Below are 12493 nucleotides of genomic sequence, written 5' to 3'. Positions count from 1 at the left end.
TTTCACACCCTGTAGAATTAGAGTAGTTTGACATCAAAAACTTTATTTATGTTCAAATGATTTTTAATATAGTCTACTATTGTCAGAAAATATTAGTATAGCTAATTGTTGAATTTTAGTATACAGGGTTGGTCGAAACTCGGAATGAGTATTTTCTGAGTTTTATTAAATGGAGCACCCTGTATTTTAGTATTGTAGTGAAATGATATTTATGGTACTTTTTTATTTCTTAAGCATTCCCTATACCTAACTGCTTTAATTTGTGCTTAATTATTAATCGCACCAACAATATTAACTACGTAAGTATTTTGATAGCTCAACCATTAGTGGGAATTTTAACAATCAGTCTAGATTAATATGTATTTATTTCCGAAAAATTATTTGTGACTGAATATTTTCAAGGCCAACCTAATCAAATTTCACGTATTTTTTGTTGCAATTAATGTTTGGCTTGAATCACCAATAACTCACAAATTAAAGCAGATAGGTATAGGGAATGCTTATAAAATAAAAAAGTACTATAAAATATCATTTCATTACAATACTAAAATACAGGGTGTGCCATTTAAGAAAACTCAGAAAATATCCATTCCGTGTTTTGACCAACCCCGTATACTAAAATTCAGTATATAGCTATATTAATAATAGTTAACAATAGTAGAGTATATTAGAAATCATCTGAACGTTAATAGAGTTTTTGATGTCAAAGCACTGATATTCTAGTTACGGAAGCTCGTGCGATTGGCGCATGACGTCAGCAACAGAGTAAAGCATAATCCCGTCCATGCGTTCGTAATACGAACGCGAATGAAATTTGAGAATAGTAAAAATGAATGAATTATGTTTAGAAGAAACTAAGTGATTTTTATAGTTTAGAGGAAAATAATTAAACTATTTCCTTTCATTTAAATAGATTTTCAGTTATTTGTTTCCCAGTCTCGATTATGTTGGGATCCGGAAAATAAAAATTTTCATAAAATCGATATCTAATAAAATTATTATATTTAGTTAGTTGGCAAAAATTGATTATTGGTCTACACATTAGAAAATATAATCTTTACCAAGGGGAAGAGAAACCCCAAAAATTGAAACCATAAATTTAATGGATTGTTAAAATAACAAAATGTTTACTTTTTAAATAGGTAATGTAATAGGTAATCAGATTTAAGTGACAGGCTCGGAAAAGACAAAAATAAGTTTTACAGTTTTCATGCCATGCACTTTATTCAAATTTTGTGATTGTGAAATAGACGTACATACAGCAACTATGTAGCAGTTTTTAAAATTTTGCTTTTACGCAATGTCAGGTTGTTAAGAGACTTGTTTAATTCTTTAATTCGAAAGTACATCCGAGACCTAAAAAATAACTTCTTCGCTTTATTAGAACAGTCTACAGTTACACTTTTGGACATAAGGTTTTCTAAATAATTTTTAGTTACCAAAATGGAATCACCATTTGTGGAACAAAAAATTGTCCCCAGTTACTCAATATATGACAAGAAATTGCCTGATGGTGTTGTAACGTTACAAACGTCACATCTTTGATATTTTATTTTTAAATAATTATTTTACCATATTTCCTTTAATATTTCATTAATAATTATCTTCTTCTATTTGGTTTACCCATTTCCCCCTTTAAAAATCGGTTGGCGCTCATTTATTATCCTCTTTTATTATCCTCTGTTATTTCTATTTAATATATCTCTTTCATTTAAATCATCATACTGAACATACCTCGTATATTCATACTCTCCAAATATCTGTATTTTCAATACGGAACATGCCGCTACTTCATAGTACTTGGTTGTCATTTTAAATGTCGTTTTCAATGACAGTGTCACTTCATCGACTTGACCCCCTACTCCCTGACATACACTGGAAGGGAAAAATTAATCCTTAAAAAGGCATGTAATTCGAAAAATAAATCATTTCTATTTCATCAAATCATCTCTTGGGGTAAGGATAACATTATATTGTGATTATATTTCTCCGTCTAACAGTTTTTCTAATTGTTTTTTATCTAACCTAACTTCCAATGTCAGACCATGTGTTCTGATATTTTAGTTTCAAATATAATTATCTTTTAATTTACATGTATGCACGTTTAGTAATCAGAATTTTAACTATTCTCATCTAAATTTCATTTGATTTATTCTTGTCATCTGCTACTCTTTCTGACGATTAGAACGGCAGATGGCACACGTTGGTTTTTCTTCTTGATTATTGATATGTGTCTCTATTTTATAGTTTTTTGGAAAGAAACCACTTTTCTCCCTCCGGGAGTTTCAACAACCCTCAAATCGCCGGCGATACAACAACGAGGACCATGTCATCAGGGCTGCAACCACATAACCAAGACTGCAACGACCAACATCCGTAGGCCTGGTGGAATACAACATCTACAACCCCAGAGCCCGTTGCAGAACCAGCAGCAGTACCATACGACATCAAGAAGATACCATCAGCTACCAAAAGCCATAAGTATAATCCAGAATTGTTAGTTTTTGGCAAGAATTTGAATACATTTGTTAATGCAATTTACTAAGTCATTTTATTTATTATATCTTTATGAACAATAAACATGATTAGTTAAAAACTATGTTTTGTTTGCTTCCATTCCAATTTTCATAGTTCATATCTGAGGTTAGGACAAGACGAACACACACCTGAGTGACTGAGCTAAGCTAAGGGTGTAACGATGGCTATCTTGGTTAGTTGAGGTAATATTTTCGAATATTGTTTCAATTAGCTGGGGTAGTCCATCGCTTTTTCGTTACAGTGTACATAAACCTCCCTCACTCAAATGAACAACCCACGTGTACGTTGAAAAATCTTCGGATTGAATACTGGAGTCCTTCAATTTATGGCAGATATAGCCAGCCAAATTATCGAAACCATCATACTTGAGGTCACTAATGTTTTTTTCATTCTGACTCTCATTGAAAACTTGAACATCCACAACTGCTTCGTTCTTAGAATCTAGCCTTTGGATCAATTGTCCAGAAATTGGTAAATATGGAGTTTCGTCTGTTTCCACGTTAGAAAATTCGTTCCTTTGTCTTTCCTACCCGTATATAACTTTTATAAAACATAAAAATAAAGATTTTTGTAAACATTTTAAAAAATTTTTAATCGGTTTTCCCCTGAAAGGGCTTCATTTTTTGGTAATATCACGTTGAAATATTTGATTTGAAATTTGAAAGATAAGAGCGTCTTTTTCATGAGCTACAAATTGGCTTTTACTAGTTCTATAGACTAAGAATATACCATTTTTTCGTTTTTTTTATATGCTACATTTTTTCTAAGAATAATTTTTCGATAAAATACTTTTTGAGTATTTGCGAAGAACCGCCTGAAAATGTGTTTTTTTTTTGTTGAAAAGTAAACATTTTTAGTCGCAAATGCCTCTAGTACTTCCGAATTAACCTAGTACCTAAGTTAAAAAACTCTATAGAACAAAAGTTGCTTAAAGTTAGTCAGTTTATCTGTTTCTGGACTTATTTTAAAGGTATATTTTCTTCACCCCCGAGAAGGAGTGACTTTCACCCCCCAAGTAAAAGTAACCAACGGCACAAGTTCAACTTTGACGTGGAGGATGAGTAGCACCTAAATCCAAATTTTCATGCAATTAGGAGTTGACCCTGAAAATTATACGGTATCGCCTTATTTCACGTTCATTTATTGGAGCATTAAATTTTAAATTAAATTATTAAATTTTAAAGCTGTTTCTTTTTATCCTTTAAATCATTTTGCTTAAAACCATTTTTTAATTATAAAATAATTACATAATGAGTTAATTACATAATGAGTTATTTTATTCTTTAAATTTTAATAATTATTATCAAAATTTGTACTTTTTGTAATGTATTTTTCAAACAAGCAATTATTTAAATAATTTTGTAACAATTTGTATTATTTAAGAATATAATAATTACATTTTTGTTTTGTAGTAAGTGTTTCTTAAGAATATTAATGTTTACTCTTAAAATATTGTATTGCAAATTACCATTATTAAATGGTTATTATTTGTGAAGTAGTATTCTTTTTCTTTTTTCACGCCCTTATGTATGTAACAAAACTAAGGGGCTTTCTGAAACGTAAATCTACATAGTTATAGTTAAAGAGGGGGGCGGCTTAATTGAAATTGAACGCGGGCGGCCAAACTGTTAGCGGCGGCTCTGGTCAGATCCACATCCAAAAACGGCACAACGTATGTTTAACGAAAATAACCACGTTATAAATAAATATCACAACCTTATACAATATACAATAAATTCAAAATATTTAAAGAAAACCACGGTAGAAGTTGAAGACACAAAAGAATATACATAAAGTTACATAAAGAATTCGAGATAACTCTGTTGCTGTCGTCATTGACTCCGCCCACTATGCGCATTATCTTATCTTCTGTGTCTTTATATCGTGATGTCAAAGTACTATAATTCTAGAGGGTGTGAAAGTTGCTATGAAATTAATAAAAACACGTAATTATCTTTTAAACTACGCTGTATAATAATATAAAACGTCATATATTAAGAAAGGAGACATCGAGGAAAATCCAAAAATCTAAAAATATACAGGGTGTCCCATTTAAAAAATCGAAGTTATAAGCAACTTCCGGTATAACCTGAAGTAGAAAATAGATGAAAATATTTTCATTCAATAGATCACTCTTCAAAACCCCTTCATTCCAATTTTCATGATTCTGTTGCCTTTAGTTCTCAAGATATTTCTAATAGGCCCTTTATCTGCCTCACCCTATATAGTAGGGGAGGAAAGTCTGCTAAATTTGCAGTAACTCGAGCGTTATAGGGACCTATTGGGTTGTGAAGATTAGGTCCTAAAACCAAAAAAAGTTAAGTAAAGATTTCCATTTTAGTAGGGACTTTCTATTTTTAATTTAATTTTCCATTTCCAACAACCTTTTTTGCTGATTATATCGTCATCTATCCATAATTCGAAAACATATCTCGAATAAAAGTTACTTATTTTTACGTAAGAAATCCAAATCTGCAATAAAAATGGGGGGCTTCTATTTAAGATTTTAAAGATTTTAAAGTGTTTGGTGTCATTCGATAGATTTTTCAAAAATAATGAATACGTGTATTTTGCACTTTTTTGATCTAATGTTGATTTCGCAAAATATCGCGGGGTTCCTATTTAAAATTTACCCCCACTCTGTTCCTGTTCTATATGTACTTAACTTACCTTATCTTATCTGAGAATTTCGAGTTTTTCTAAATTTTTTTTGGACCCCTCTCAACGAACTCCTCTGTATTAAGATCCAATATATGATAGGAGTACATTTACAGAGTAAAAGGTTTCTCCCATGTGATTTTCTGACGCGCTCGAGTAACTGCAAAAGTCCCCGCTTATGACTCAATCCTCCCCTACCACAATGGCTCAATTTATTTATATCTCTGTATCTCATTACATAATCTACTAATTTTTAATTTTTGACATTATTAAAATTAGATTTTCCCATCACAGCCAACTCCAAAGATTTATCACCGATTAAATATAATTAGTGACCACTGATTAGGTGCAAAAGTTAACAATGGATATATTAATTATATTATTTTATCATTTGCTAAAACGGCATCAATTTAGTTAAATCAAATATTTGACAATATTCTGAAATACAAAAAATTTTATTTTCCTCAACAACTTCAGAAACATTTGTTGACCAGAATTAAAAGAAGAAATTATTATAACATAATTTTTTATGGTTTTTGAGTCTATTTATAATAATAAAACATCTTGAAATTTATTTTTTATTTATTAACAAAATAGAAAACACTGCAAAATTGTTTGCATTGACTTACAACAAAAACAAAAATAACAAAACGAAAAAAACCGATAAAACCGTTTGAAAAATTAAGTGTTACGGTTTTGTTCCAAAACTTATATGTAATATCAAATTAAGGGTTCAGTTTTAGTTCTGGTCCACTAAAAAATATCGGTTTCGGTTCGGTTTTCTGTTTTTAGCGGTACGGTCCGGGTCCCGGACAGATAATACTCACTTTTATACCGTGAAAGTAAAATCCATACAAATAAGATACAACAACCGCATCTTATTCGCGTGGTATTAATTAATACAGGAAGTAGTAGAAGATGTCTTCATTAAGTGTGGTCGTGAACCACCTACCTACAATATAAACCTGCCGCATTACTGTAATTCTTAATGAATCTTCCCACTCCAAGAAGGCGCAATATGCATTAATACCGATGTTGACACCTTATTACTTATTCATCCTGTGGTAATTCGCAACTCCATAATACAATAAAAGGATTAAAATTATTTTTCATAAAATGTCGTCCTTGGTACTCTGTCAGCGATAAAAATATTTTATCAATTATTCTATAACACCTATGGTGTTATCCAGTTGCTTTCAATTTTTGTATTAAACCGGTCTCATTTTCTTCTTTGTTTATATCATATCATTATCCAATATCTATGTTTTTATATTTCAAAGCCAATATTTAGTGTAATAAAGCTAGCCCGAATCCCCACTTAAGAGTTTGCGTCTCTCCGTCAGTTTTAATTGGTTCCTCTTGAGCTAAGACTTTCTTGTTAATATCTTCAGTAACTTCTCTCTTCAAATTCTTACTCCCTTTCCACACAATACCTAGACTATTGGGCTACAAATTGGCCCAGGTTAGTTTAAAATAAGGCATTAATTATTTGGGAATGTACGGCAAACACAATCATTTCAAATATAGTACTTATACAGCGAGGCATAAGTTAGGGATATAGAAAATTATGCTCATTTTCATACTTGATTTTTTTGTGAACAGATTAACGGATTCCGCTATTTTTTATTATTTTAGATTTTTCTTTAGTGTTTACACAGTTGTGCAAAAGTTTATTCAAATTTCTGTTTTGTACTTATACCGGGTGGAAGAAAAGAAGTGTTTTTCTGATGTTAAGTTTGAGACACCCTGTAGGGAGGACGAGGTACAAATGTGAGTATATATCGGAATCTTAATGTAGTCTTATGTTTTGTGAACATTTTGTTTTTTGAATGTCACTGATATCTTTAGAAACAAAGAAAATAGGTGGTTTTACTCTTTAATATGTGTTTTAACTGAAACTAAACTAAATTAACAAAAAAACTATCAGTTAAGGAAACTCTAAAAACAGAAAGGCACATAAGACATGGACTCCTCACGTATCGCATCGTAAAACCGTCTAATTTCTTTGTTATTAAAGATATCAGAGAAATTAAAAAAATAAAATATTTACAAAATATAAGACTTCAACATAATATCGATGTGTACCCACCTATGTATCTTTTCCTCCCTACAGGATGTCTCAAATTTTTGTTTCGATTAAAACACATGTTCAAGAATAAAACCATCTATTTTCTTTGTTTCTAAAGATATCAGGGAAATTTAAGAAACAAAATGTTCACAAAACGTAAAACTACAATACAATTTGATGTAAATTCACATTTTTACCTGGTTCTCCCTACATGGTGTCTGAAACTTAACATCAGAAAAACACTTCTTTTCTTTCACCAGTGGTGTGAGTTTTTATTGAATCTCACCCCACCGTGGCAAAAGGGGTTTAATTTTACCTTTTGCCTAATTGGACATACGTAAATATTTTTGGACCATACGCATGTCCCCAAAGTAATGTAATTGTCCTTCGATTGTACAAAACAGTGAACTATTCTGGTTCGAATATTTAATTTGGTTTGGTTTTAAAGTTACTAATTAACACTACAGTAAGGGTTGTGTTTTAGCGAGAAATACAGGTATTCAGCGAACAAAACATTTATTAACAAAAAAACAACGAGTTTAACAAATAAGCGGCTTAACGCTAAATTATAGTCTTAATAGCGAACGAGAGAACGTAAGAGTCTTTTTAATCTATTAATTATTGCGGAGAGAGTATTTTTACGGCGAAAAGAGACGCACAAGCGAACAAAGTGTTCACCTCTGAGAGCAGAAAGAGACTACTGAAATTCTATTCAAATCTCTGCATTATTATCTTTGATAGTTTTCCACTATTCGCCCTGAAAAGGGCCACACACATGTTACACTTCTTTGGCAAAATGACCTGCTTACCCCGAAACGATAAAAATGCAGCAATATGTCTATTTTATGAAACACACAACGCTACACTCAAGTTTTTCAGAGAATTAAATATTTTAAACACAATACAGATTGTCCCAACAGATTTACAGAGAGATATTTTTATAAAAGCAAATTAATGTAAATAGCTGTTGTTTTTACAACAACCAGGTTTAAGTACAAAAAAGATATTTGAGTACACACTGGCACAACTGTGTAAACACTAAAACAAATCTAAAATAATAAAAATAATAAGCGGACTCAGTTAATCTGTTCACGAAAAAATCAACTATGAAAATGAGTATAATTTTTCTGTATCCCTAACTTATAACTCGCAGTGTATAGTCCAGGGTAATAAGGTTTTTTCCATGACACTCGAGCAGCCAGGGTACTGAAGCGTCTTTTCGACAGGTAATACCTATAAGAGCAAGTTGTAACTATTTCCTGCGTAGGACCTGGCGGCCATTTTTATTTATAAACAATTAAGTGTCAAAAAATGGCATTTTTCCCTTTTTTTTCAAATCAATGAAAAACAGTGAAACTTATGGTTTTTTAGTACAAATATCTTTGAAATTATGGAAAAAGCTTTAAAATGGCGTATTACAAAGTTTGATATACTGTTAATATAATTGCGAACAAAGGTCGGAATTGCAAAAAATTAATTTCGCAATAACTATTGTAAAAATTAGTGTATAGCTTTGAAATTTTTGTTGAATAAGGGTTCTTTGGTGCTTAATATGTGAAAAAAATTTCAAAGTGATGCATTCAATTGTTTAAATTTTATTCAAATTGTTTATCCCAGAGAGCATTTTTTTTGCAATAACAATAAGTCAGAAAAAAATGACGTTAGAACCATTCCAGGGGTGTCAAATGAAAGAGCATGAGCTATCTGTGATAGAGATATGAGACATCTGTGGAATGGTTTTAACGTCATTTTTTTCTGATTTACGTTATTGCAAAAAAATGCTCTCTGAGATAAACAATTCAAATAAGTTTTTATCACATATTAAACACCAAAGAACCCTCATTCGACAAAAATTTCAAACCTGTACAACACATAATTTTTACAACAGTTATTGCGAAAATCATTTTTTTTTGCAATTCCGACCTTTTTTCGCAATTCTATTAACAATAAATGAGGTATATCAAACTTTGTAATATGTCATTTTAAAGCTTTTTCCATAATCTCAAATATATTTGTACTAAAAAAACATAAGTTGTACTGTTTTCTATTGATTTGAAAAAAAAAGGAAAAATGCCATTTTTTGACACTTAATTGTTTATAAATAAAAATGGCCGCCAGAACCTACGCAGGAAATAGTTACAATTTGTTCCTATAGGTATTACTTGTCGAAAAAACGCTTCAGTACCCTGGCTGCTGAAGTGTCACGAACAGGGTATATTTTTGTCTTATTACCCTGGCCTAGTAATAATACAAAGGAAAATATAAAAAAAGAAACAGAATTCAGAAAATAATGCAAGAAATTGGAACATGGAACGCGAGGATGCTGCTGGAAGCAGGGAAATGGAAGAACTAGCGACACATTTAAACCAATACAAGGTAGATATTGCAGGAATTCAGGAAATCATATGGGGGAGGGGCATGGAAAATCGAAAAAGAAAAGTATACAGTATGGTATGCAGGCGAAGAAAAATGTAGGAATGAATTTTATGGTGATAGGAAAAATGAGACCTAAAGTTATGGAATTTAAACCCATAAATCAAAGGAGATCATACATAGGAGTAAGCAGCAAACCGAACAAGTTGTCCATAATAAATGTTTATATACCCATCGAAAACTGTGATGCCTTGGCAAAACAACATTTGTATGAAACACTAGAAGAAAAGCCGAGAAAATCCCCCTAGAAGTTATACTAATAATTATAGGCGACTTTAGGTAATTATTAAGGCGATTATAGGTAAATGCGGAGGTGCAGTTCAAGGGAGGAAAATGGAGGAATAATGGAAAAAATCAAACACGGAACAAACAAAGCAGCAGAGAAAATGGTTGGCAAAATGCACAAAGAAAGCAGAAATAATTATTGTTTTTACGAAGAGTTCGAACTAGCAGTGGCCGCAAAGAATAGGAACAAAAAAAATACAAAGATCAAAGGAAAATGACAAGACATTGTATTAATTGAAGAAAAAGAGAAATAGAAGGAATTGAACGAGATAGAAACAAAAAATAAAAGACACAATTCAACACCATTGTACCAATACTTAATACTAGGTAACCGAAAACGTAGAGCTAATGTAGTTAAAGAAGCAGAAAAATTCCAGAAGTATTAATAAGAAATATATCAACAAACGGATAGAGAAGAAGAAAGAGAAACAATAATGAACACGGAAGAAGATGATGAAGAATTGACCTAAACAGAAGTGAAAGATAAAATGAGCAAACTAAAAACAGGAAACCAGCGGGAGACGACGGAATGTGTGCAGAACTTACAAAATACGGAGGAGAGGCATTATACAGGAAGATGTACGAAATAATACAGGATATACGGAGTAAAGAAATGCTTGAGCCAGCAACTGTAAAATCAAATCCAGAATGGGATGACCCCCCCCCCACACAAAACGGACAGCTTTAAGTGAAAACAGCTTCAGCTTCAGCTAGTTCAAGTGTTTAACTTATTTTAGATTAATTTTAACACCAAGTAAGAGAAAAAAATTTACTAATAACTAAATAATGAATAACTATAGATATTTCAGAAACATAAGCAGATAAATCTGGGATTTTTTACTTAATGTTCTTGTTTTAATATAAAAAATAATTGCTACCTTTACTGAATTTGAATGAATATTTTTTGAAAATGAGTAACCATTTTCAATTTCGTTGCAAAACGAAAATACAGCCGAACCATATTCTAGTCCAATCAGAGAGTGCAGCAAGCACCTCTACCGGTTTCGAAACTTATTAGTCTCTCATCAGGAGGCACATATGCTGCTCTCTCTGATCCAACCAAAACAAACCCCAGCGTGCAGTCCCGGCCCGCAACGAATGAAAAGGCATATATGCCCTAGCGGCAACTGCTAGCAAAAAGACTAAGTTTTCACTCTAATGGCATATAAAATCATTTTAATGCTATTCTACACCCCACCAGACTGAAAACAATGGGAACCTTCTCTGGTTACACCTCCGAGGCTTCTACAATTCGCAAGCCATACGGATGCTGAGACTAAGGAAGATGAGGGAATTCTACAATTTAAAATTCACGTCCCATCTGCTCAGCGCGGTAAAGTTCCAACGAGAATGGTTCCCTTCGTACTCCAATCAGAGTAAATGTAAATCAAAAATGAATAACCATTTTCAATTTCGTTGCAAAACGAAAATACAACCGAACCATATTCTAGTCCAATCAGAGAGTGCAGCAAGCACCTCTACCGGTTTCGAAACTTATTAGTCTTTCATCAGGAGGCACATATGCTGCTCTCTCTGATCCAACCAAAACAAACCCCTGCGTGCAGTCCCGACCCGCAACGAATGAAAAGGCATAGATGCCCTAGCGGCAACTGCTAGCAAAAAGACTAAGTTTTCACTCTAATGGCATATAAAACAACATAATGCTATTCTACACCCCACCAGAATGAAAACAATGGGAACCTTCTCTGGTTACACCTCCGAGGCTTCTACAATTTGCAAGCCATACGGATGCTGAGACTAAGGAAGATAAGGGAATTCTACAATTTACAATTCACGTCCCATCTGCTCAGCGCGGTAAAGTTCCAACGAGAATGGTTCCCTTCGTACTCCAATCAGAGTAAACGTAAATCAAAAATGAATAACCATTTTCAATTTCGTTGCAAAACGAAAATACAGCCGAACCATATTCTAGTCCAATCAGAGAGTGCAGCAAGCACCTCTACCTCTACCGGTTTCGAAACTTATTAGTCTCTCATCAGGAGGCACATATGCTGCTCTCTTTGATCCAACCAAAACAAACCCCAGCGTGCAGTCCCGGCCCGCAACGAATGAAAAGGCATAGATGCCCTAGCGGCAACTGCTAGCAAAAAGACTAAGTTTTTACTCTAATGGCATATAAAACAACATAATGCTATTCTACACCCCACCAGAATGAAAACAATGGGAACCTTCTCTGGTTACACCTCCGAGACTTCTACAATTTGCAAGTCATAAGGATGCTGAGACTAAGGAAGATGAGGGAATTCTACAATTTACAATTCACGTCCCATCTGCTCAGCGCGGTAAAGTTCCAACGAGAATGGTTCCCTTCGTACTCCAATCAGAGTAAATGTAAATCAAAAATTAATAACCATTTTCAATTTCGTTGCAAGGGAACCATTCTCGTTGAAACTTTACCGCGCTGAGCAGATGGGACGTGAATTGTAAATTGTAGAATTCCCTCATCTTCCTTAGTCTTAGCATCCGTATGGTTTGCAAATTGTAGAAGCC

General features: G+C 32.8%; 1 long non-coding RNA gene across 1 annotated transcript; it reads left to right on the top strand.

Moving 5' to 3' along the window:
- Positions 1-609: 609 nt before the first annotated feature.
- On the top strand, positions 610-2599 carry LOC126880152 (uncharacterized). Its single transcript, XR_007696455.1, has 2 exons — positions 610-1956; positions 2248-2599. It is a non-coding gene; the product is annotated as an uncharacterized LOC126880152 (long non-coding RNA).
- The last annotated feature ends 9894 nt before the right edge of the window (positions 2600-12493 follow it).

Source organism: Diabrotica virgifera, chromosome 2 (genome assembly GCF_917563875.1).
Source record: "Diabrotica virgifera virgifera chromosome 2, PGI_DIABVI_V3a".
In the NCBI taxonomy this organism is placed as follows: domain Eukaryota; kingdom Metazoa; phylum Arthropoda; class Insecta; order Coleoptera; family Chrysomelidae; genus Diabrotica; species Diabrotica virgifera.
Note: the sequence above shows the minus strand (reverse complement) of the source record. Positions and strands in the feature narration are given on the sequence as shown.